Raw genomic sequence first — 9,358 nt, forward strand, 5'->3', positions numbered from 1 at the left:
ATGTGGTGCCCTATATGCTTGCTTGTGACAGGGGTCATTTGCTTATGATGGCCTGATTGGAACATTGGGTGTCCTGCTCCATTGCTCTTCCACAAGGTCTTGTTTTGAGATGGAGTCTAGTTACTGATTATAGAATTTGTGGGGCTCCAATGATTTTTGGGTTTTGTTCCCTGCCAGGATTGTGATTACAGGTATATGTGAACACACTCAGCTATTTACCTGGGATCAGGTGAATGAAACTCTGTAATCTCAGGCCCTCATACTTGCACCAGAAGTACCACTGAGCTGTCTCTTCAGCTTAGTGTTTATTAATGAACAAAATTTTCAGTTATGACTTTTGTTTTGTATCAGGAAAATCATTGCCAAAGTCAATACCATAGAACATGTTGGTTATGGTTTTCCCTGAAGCTTTGCTTCTTATGTTGGCTTTTGATCCATTTTGAGTTAATGTTTACATATGGTGTAAGGTAATCTTCTAACTAATCACACTCATATGCATATGATTGTCCAGTTTCCTCAACATTGTTCTTTTTTTTTAATTTATTAACTTATTTGACAGAGAAAGAGGGGGGGAGGGAGAGAGAGAAATGGAGAGAATGGGTGCACCAGGGCCTCTAGCCACTGGAAATAAACTCCAGACTTGTGCACCCCCTTGTGCATCTGGATAACCTGGGTCCTGGGGAATTGAACCTGGGTCCTTTGGCTTTGCAGGCAAATGCCTTAATTGCTAAGCTATCCCTCCAGCCCAACATTTCTGTAGAACTCTTCTGCCCTCAGTGAGAAATGTCATGCTATCATGACAAAGCGGTATGGCTATATACTTAAAGGTTAACGTCTGAGTCTCGTGCCTTCTTTGTCCAATGTTCTTTCACACTGTACCATTCAATTATTTGCTATACAATCTGTAAAGTGGTCTCTAAGGCCACTTTTTAAAGGCGAGACCTCTTTTGTTCCCCTTCTTCAATAAGTTATAAACCTAGTCAGATTATAGAGCATGTCAAATAAAAAATGAGGCTGAAATGGGGTATTACAGGGAAGCCCAGTAGAGGAGATAAAGGATGACATGGCCTCCTGTGAACCTGGCTTCTCTGTGCCTTTCCTCCTCTTCCTAAGTCCTCTTTCTGAATGTCCTTTGTCTCCTTTATGTGTACCTGGTGTCAGTTTTCTCTGGGATCTGGAGATTCTGCCAACTCCCATCACATGTGCTTGACTGTAAGATACAGCTCTAGTTCACTTTCTGAATGTTTGGTTCTCAAATCATGACAGGAATTACCTTATCATTATAGCCCATAAATTTCTGGGGGTGTCTCTTTCAGTTTCTTTACATTTGTTTCCTTTCCATGTGTGGTAGTTACCTTATCATTGCTGGGGAAAAAGCACCCAACCAAAGGCAGCTCATGTGAAGAAATTTATTATTTTGGCTTACAATCATAACAGGAAGCTCCATGATGGCAAGGGAAAGCATGGATTGAACATAGGAATATTCTCAAAAAGACCCAAAGTGGGCTGGAGAGATGGCTTAGTGGTTAAGTGCTTGCCTGTGAAGCCTAAGGACCCCGGTTCGAGGCTCGGTTCCCCAGGTCCCACGTTAGCCAGATGCACAAGGGGGCGCATGCATCTGGAGTTCGTTTGCAGAGGCTGGAAGCCCTGGCGCACCCATTCTCTCTCTCTCCCTCTATCTGTCTTTCTCTCTGTGTCTATTGCTCTCAAATAAATAAATTAAAAAAAAAAAGACCCAAAGAGATGCATAGCAAATAAGTATGAGAAATCTTGGTTAAATATTGATAAAATTATATGGTATTTGATAAGGGTTTGATGGGCAAATTGAACTTTGCTGTAATGACAGGTATACATCTTCAAAATGATACTTCTTAGCCCCCACAATTGGATGAGCCAATTCTCCTAATATCTCTGCCTCTGTGACTTTCAATTTCTATATTCTGTATATTATCTATCATCTATCACCTTATATCTGCCTACTATGTATGTATGTATGTATGTATGTATGTATGTATGTATGTATGCATGCATGCATGTATGTATGTATGTGTTTCTCTATATATCTATCTATCTATCTATCTATCAATCTATCATCTATCTATCCAGTTATGTTTTTTAGTTATGTTTTTTGAAGAACACTAATATACTATCTCTGTGTTATGTCAGGAAATACAATATTAGGGACAAAATTCATCCAGATAATAATTAGCTGAATTGAAATGAACTTCTGACTTGTGTGCATGGGAGCCCAGGAGAGGCCCATGTAGCTTTTCCTGTCATGTTATGTGCATAGAAACCTTCATTGATAACTATCCCATGCAAGTGCCTTATCCAGAGTTTATGTTGCTATACCATCCTGACTAATGTAGCTCATTCAAGTGGTTTCTCTTTATATCCCTTACATAGGACTTTCCTTTTCTTATCAAAATATCCCACATAGCCTACTGGATCAACCTGATGTTGGGACATTTGGAGTGATGACTATATGGCCCTAAAACTCACAGTATCTTGGTATGATATATTCCTGGAGTCAGCCTAAACAAAAATCATAGCTGTGGGAAAGCAAACAAAGCTGAGCTGAGGTTTCTGCATTTGTGCATGTTTTTCACTGATGCTGTTCTGCAAACTTATCCAAGCAAGATTTGATACTTCATTTTACATACCCAACACCTATCTCAGTAGAAAAAGGCCTTTCAGAAGATGGTAAGGCCATTATTGGGCACAAATACTAGGCCTTTAATGGTGCCCCCAATTGTTTTGTCTAACATTATACAACAGGCTTCATTTTTCCCTACCTTCTTTCCAGAACAACACAGAAAAAGTTAAAAAAAAGAAAGTAATTTTTGGTTAAGTGGATCTTCTAAAATTTTATTATTTTTTAACTGAAAAGAAATAGTGCAGGATGTTATTTTGAGTGAATCATGTCCTGGTAAACAATTCAGTCACCCTCTGCCCAAGTTCTTGGGAATGCATCTTAGCACTTTAAAAGCCTTTGGTGTAGAAAACATGTAAGAACTGCTTAATATACTAGGATGTACAGCTTGAAATACTAATTCATGCATTTTAATTAGCATATATTAATTCAAAATAATAAATTTCATTATGACATTTCCATACATGTGTAATGCATGTATTTTGACCCATTTATTTCTCTAAATAAAAACAGCATGCTACTGTTTCTCCTTCTGTTCTCTGTCTCCCTTTATCCCTCTCTCTCATCCTCTCTCTTCAGTATACTATTTTTGATAACTTCTCACCAACTTCATTGAACTGAATATTAAAAGTATTTGTACTCCAAAAGTTCATATATTTAAGGTTATGTGGTCACATCAACAACATATACTGAAATCTGCACAGAAAAATCTTTCTATAATTATTAAGCTGCACACACAATTTCAGTTAATCCAACCCCATAGAAAATAAATATGAAAAATTGGGACACTTATTCTAACTTTTGTCAGAGAGGTTTGATTAAAAAGAAGATATGATGGGTGGAGAGATGGCATAGCAATTAAGGGGCTTGACTGCAAAGCCAAAGGAACCACATTCGATTTCCCAGGACCCACATAAGCCAGACACACAAGGTGGCACATGTGTCTGGAGATCATTTTCAGTGGCTGGAGGTCCCATCACACCCATTAGCTTTTCCTCTATCTGCCTTTCCCAATCTCTCTCTTAATAAGAAAGGTATTTTTTTTTTTTGTTAAAGAAAAAGACAATGAGAAATCAGGAGAATTGGCAGAAGGGCTCCAAAACTGGGCTAATATTCTAGAGCTCATCCTACCCCCACCTGCCTCTTTACCTTTGTCTCAGCCTGTGTCCAATTTCTGGGCCTGGCATACCAGTCACCACAAATCTGGCCTTATTCATGACGATCTCCTTAAACACTTTCCTATCTCTCTGACTGCTTTCTTCTTCTTCCTTTGTAATTATTCCCTTGTAGGTCCACCAATCACAATCTTACATGAAGTAGTAGGCACACTGCTAAGCATCAGAAGCAAAAATAGATGTTTGAAGTAACAAAGAAATGTATTTCAAGGTTCAAATTAAATTGAATGATGGCTCAAATGATGTCAGAATACCAGCTTAAGAAAGCTGGCAGCACCAGGTGAGTGCTGGCATCCCAAGAATTCAGTGAGAATACAGCCATCCTTCCAACTGCCATGCTTCCCACTGCAGGAAGGTCTGGACTCAGACTCAGGCTCTGAGCTTATGCAGCCAGGGACAAAGATATTGTCCTAAGTCTCAGTTTCATTTTTCTAAATTACAAAATGTGTGAGTCCTTGTCTTACAGATCTTTTTTGTAAGAATAAGTCATATAGAATAGGATGATATTGGCATAAAGGTGTAGCTCAGTGTCTGGCTACTTATGGGTACTTAATGCATCTTTGTAGCATCCCACAAAAATCCTTTAATGCAAGAATACTCTCCTAGATGATAACAAATGCATGTCATGTTAGGTAGCTCAGATTCTGAAAGATAACAGAAATAGCACTATGACATCCAAAGAGGGCTCTGCTGAAACCAAACCCCATCCATGGTGGGCAATATGCCCTTCCTGGCAGTTCATCAGCTGCTGGGTCAACCAACACAGCAGAGAGCCACAGTTGAGAAGTTGAGGGGCCATTTCTTCATTTGCAGCATGTTTCCTTTACCTGCTTTTCCTAGTATCATGAGGAAAATGATTGCTTATGTGGAGATTCCTGGTCCAAGGATTTGTAGTGTAACTAGAAAACAACAAACAAACAAAAAACCCTGAAGAGTTTGTAGTGTGTCAGCCTCAAGCCTGTGATACTAATAAAACCTGTCCCCTCACCAATTCTGATGAATCAAAGGAATGACTTTTGGACTCGTTCTATTAATATGCTTTGGGTAGGCATTTTTCCCTTTTCTTTTATATTCTTTTTCCCCTTCTTTCCTATTGTTTTCTCCTCATTTGGAAACCCATGGATTATCAGCTTAGCTGTTGATTAACAGCCACTAAATACACTATTGTTCTTGATTAAGCCTGGTACTCTACTATAGACATTTTCAAAAATAAATTCCCACAAATATAACAATGATGAAGAAAATAACCCTTGTGTTCACCAATTGTGTTTCCATTTCCCCCTCTTTGTGTTCATTCTGGTGCCTGTGCAATTTCCATCTCCTGAACACTCCCTAATGAAAAGCTAAGTGTTTCAGATAGAATGGGCAAGATGCACTGCTCCTCATCCCAGCAATCTAAGGACATACCATCTAACCATTAGCACACCATTGGGTCTCAAAAGAACCATTCTGTCTCGGCTGAATGTCATTTCAGCCAGTAACAATTATTTACTTCTGGAGAAAAATTTGCTAAAGGATGCAGAGCCAACTGGTGCTTTTGATTTTAGACCAGCTTGGTTATGCCTAAATTTCAGCTTGGGAGGGAAATTTGCAATTACCTCAGGAGAACATACCATTTCCCTGCTATCCTAATGGCATTTCACTGTGAGAAGTGGTGTGTTGTGCTGAAAGATGTGTCACCAGACTCCTCATCAAACAGACAGATCATCTCAAACTCAATTTATCTTAGATGCTACAAAATTCACAACTTATTTTAAAATTTTATTTTTATTTATTTATGTATTTGACAGAGAAAGAGGGAGACAAAGAGATGGAGGGAAAGAGGGAGGGAGGGAGAGAGAGAGAGAGAGGGAGGGAGAGAAAAGAGGAGAACGGGCATGCCATAGTCTCCAGCTGCTGCAAACGAACTCCAGACTTATGTGCTTCTTTGTGCATTTGGCTTTACATGGGTGCTAGGGAATCAAACCCAGGCCACTAGGCTTTACAGGCAAGTGCCTTAACTTCTGAGTCATCTATCCAGCCCTATTTCAATTATATTGTATATTTCCTACTGTCCATAGGGTTTCTTGGAGGCTAGAAGTGTGCCGCCTACATTGTCTTACATAATGCTTTACATTAATAGATGTATTAATGTAATTATAGATTAATTACATAATTTATTTTTTTGCTTATCTTCCTGTGATTTGACACTCAAGGCAATTGTTATTTTATACAAACCTAGGACACAGAGGGAAAGGCTAAGGCCCACATATACAAGTAGAACATATATGAATGTTTCAAAGAAGGTATCAAAAATAGTTTAGTACTACTGTTGATACTGATGGCTTTTTAGTAATGTGGTCTACATAAGTCTTTGTAGGTAAGCCATTCATCTTGAACTTTCAACAAGTTATGGAGTAAGAATAGTCAAGTAATCACCTTGAAGCATTGATTACCTGTGCTCAAAATACTCCAAATTGGTTCAGTTCTCTGTCCTGCGGTTCTACGTAACTCTATGCAGATGACCTGCAGTGGTATCCCCCAGCCAAACCTTCCATGTTTGCAAGTGGAGGATTCATTCCTCTCTACCAACTCCCCATCAGGCTCTCCTGTGAATGGAATATTGAAATGATTCAACAATTAATTCCTTACATATATCATTCATAATAATGACATGCATAATTATATATGAACTGACAATTATATATAAATATGAATAGGAATAGTTAGAGTTTAGGCATAATACTTTGTTATAGTGACTATTCTCAGAGTATTTTGTACAAACTAAGGCTATTTATTTAATAATGTGAGATCAAACGCTAATAAATATGGATTTCAACCATTTAACAGTTAGTTCTTCTATGTTTTCCTTGCTTTCAGGTTCAAGTTTCATTCCTGTTACTTTTAAATATGCCCTGATCAGTATATGAATTCAAACCCTTGAACTCATACTCTTCCGCAGGATGGTGAGAATAATGTGTAATGTCCTGAGAAGCTGTGTGGATGTGATGTTAAACAGAATCAAAGAGTATATTGAAAATTCAGAAGCCATGTGGGTGCTTGGACAACTCTGCAACTCTGCCATTGCGTTGGCTGGAAGAAATGGCTTTCCTACAGCTTCATCTCCATTTTCCCAGGATTTGCTCACTATGAGAAAGAAAGGAGTTGTGCATGCCTCTAATCCTAGCACTCAGTGGCCTGAGGTAGGAGGATTGCTGTTAATTTAAGGCCAGACTGAGACTATATTGTGAATCTCAGGTAAACCCAAGGTAAAGTGAGACCCTACCACAAGAAAAGGCAAGGAGAGCCAAAGCCAAGAACAGGGACACGTGTGATAGCAGCAGAACAGGAAGCAACAGCTGATGATGCTGTAACCAAACATTTTTCCTCCATGACCAGAGCAGAGGTGACATCATTAGCAACAGGAAGATTTCTAGAAAGGTCCCTCCAAGGCTCCAGGGTTCCCAGGAATGATAATATTTGAATAGCTTAGAGTCTCAGTGACCCTGCGGCAAAAATCCTGGGAGCTATATTTAAAAGCCTATTATTGGCTCATAGGTTGTCACGTGTCATGTGTAGTTTTGGGGAAGGTCTAATATTTTAAAAATAACTTACTTGTAAACTGTTAGTTGCCAGACAAATGAAAGGATTTTGAGGGCTAGAGAGATTGCTTAGTGGTTATGATATTTTCCTGAGAAGCCCAAGGACCCAGGTTCAATTCTTTAGTACCCGTGTAAGCCCGATCCACAAGGGGTGGGGGGCATACATCTGCAGTTCATTTGCAATGTCTGGAGGCCTCGGCACACCCCTCATATCTGCCTCTTTCTCTCTCTCTCTTTCTAAATAAATAAATAAATAAAATTTAAAAACATTAAAAACTGTATAAATAGCTGACCCATTTTCATAATGACACATTTATAAATCGACTGTTGAACTTACAAAAGCAGTCTCCTATTTGTTTCTGGGACCATAGTTTACTATGCACTGAGCATGTAAAATAATGAGAATGTGAAAATGTATTAATGTCTACAGTTAGGAGTCATTCTTAGTTGCGAGGCACAAGGAAAGAGACTGAGAATCCAAGCTGCATTGAGGAAAGGACTGGCATTCTCATTTTGATATGACAGGATACTACATGGGCAATGCACAGTCCCAATATGGCTGGCCCATGCCAGCGTGAATCCAGTCTTATCATTAACTTTGTATTTCATTTTTCATTATCTTTTCTGGACATAAGCCTAGACATCTTACCACATAATAATGTTCTCTTGTTTCTTTTCCATTTTGTATCACCAGCTTTCAGTTCAGGTCTAGCTTGATTTCTCAGTTTTGGAGGTACAGAGCACTGCTTCATTAGTGGGGTAGGTGAAGTGGTCTCAATTTGGTCGCAGTTGTGAAAAAATTTACATTTGAGGCCCAGCTCAAATGGGAGACCATTGGTGCCCCTAAAGAGAGAAGGATTGCTGAAGGAAATCCAAGTGCTAGGCCAGTGGCAGGTTCATCTGTGCCCATAGGGAAAAGGGAAAAAGATGCCAAAAGGGAATCTGGTTGCTGCAACTTATACACTGGTCTCAGTCAGGGCCCAAACACCATATCTTCCCAATCTTTCACAGCATTTATTTTATTTTATTTTTTAGGAAGAAAGTTAAGTATAATTAAAAGACATCAGAAAAAAATGTAGAAAAATGAAGATATGATGATTGAACATTGAGGTCAACATGACACTCAAAGTAATCATTTCTTAAACTTTTTATTAGACCAAGATGTAATATTCAAGTTTGTGTCCTTTTATATCAAAGTGTAGTGGTACCCATCACCTTTCACTGAGACTGTTGATAGTGGCTGAGCCTGTGGTCTTTTGCTTTCAATATCCACGAAATAGGAAGCTCAAGAGAAGTATAGCTTTTTCAATGGCTGCTGCTCCTGTGGCTGTCATTACTACCTAAGCAAGTGCTTGTGCACATTCTTCAGGTCCTTCAGGTAATTTCTTCCAGCTCCAATTTCTCATTACAACTAGTGAGATTGGTGTAGACATTCACTTAGTCTACCACCATCTCCATAGGGAAAGTTCTCTGGTTATCAGTGAGAGCAGCATTCATATTCTTTTTATAACTTTCTCTGCAGTGTTCCCTGAGCACTGGTGGAAGTGATAAAGATGATTCATCTGGTGATAAGCCCTGAGATTTCTCTTCTTGTTTTCATTTTGACGCATCTTGGGTCTCCCTAGTATTTGCTGCCATCTATAAAAATAAGGTTCTCTAACCAAAATGAGTACAGAATTAATCAAAAGGCTCAAAACATGTTACTTCTAGGGATTTTTGATATGCTTAAAGTATTTGCTTAGTCAAAGGATGGTGGAAACTTCTTTCTGTGGTTTATGGTCTCTGAAGCCATTTCTCAATACCAGGCATGGATTCCCTCCCACTGAGTGAAGCATCTTATTCAATCACCGGGTAGTTGATTAACCCTATAACTTAAGTGCCACTATTGCATGTGCACAACTGAGAGCATATCTTGCTTGACTGGCTGATTTTGTGACTTACAGAAGGCA

This window comes from Jaculus jaculus, chromosome 2, assembly GCF_020740685.1.
Source record: "Jaculus jaculus isolate mJacJac1 chromosome 2, mJacJac1.mat.Y.cur, whole genome shotgun sequence".
NCBI lineage: Eukaryota > Metazoa > Chordata > Mammalia > Rodentia > Dipodidae > Jaculus > Jaculus jaculus.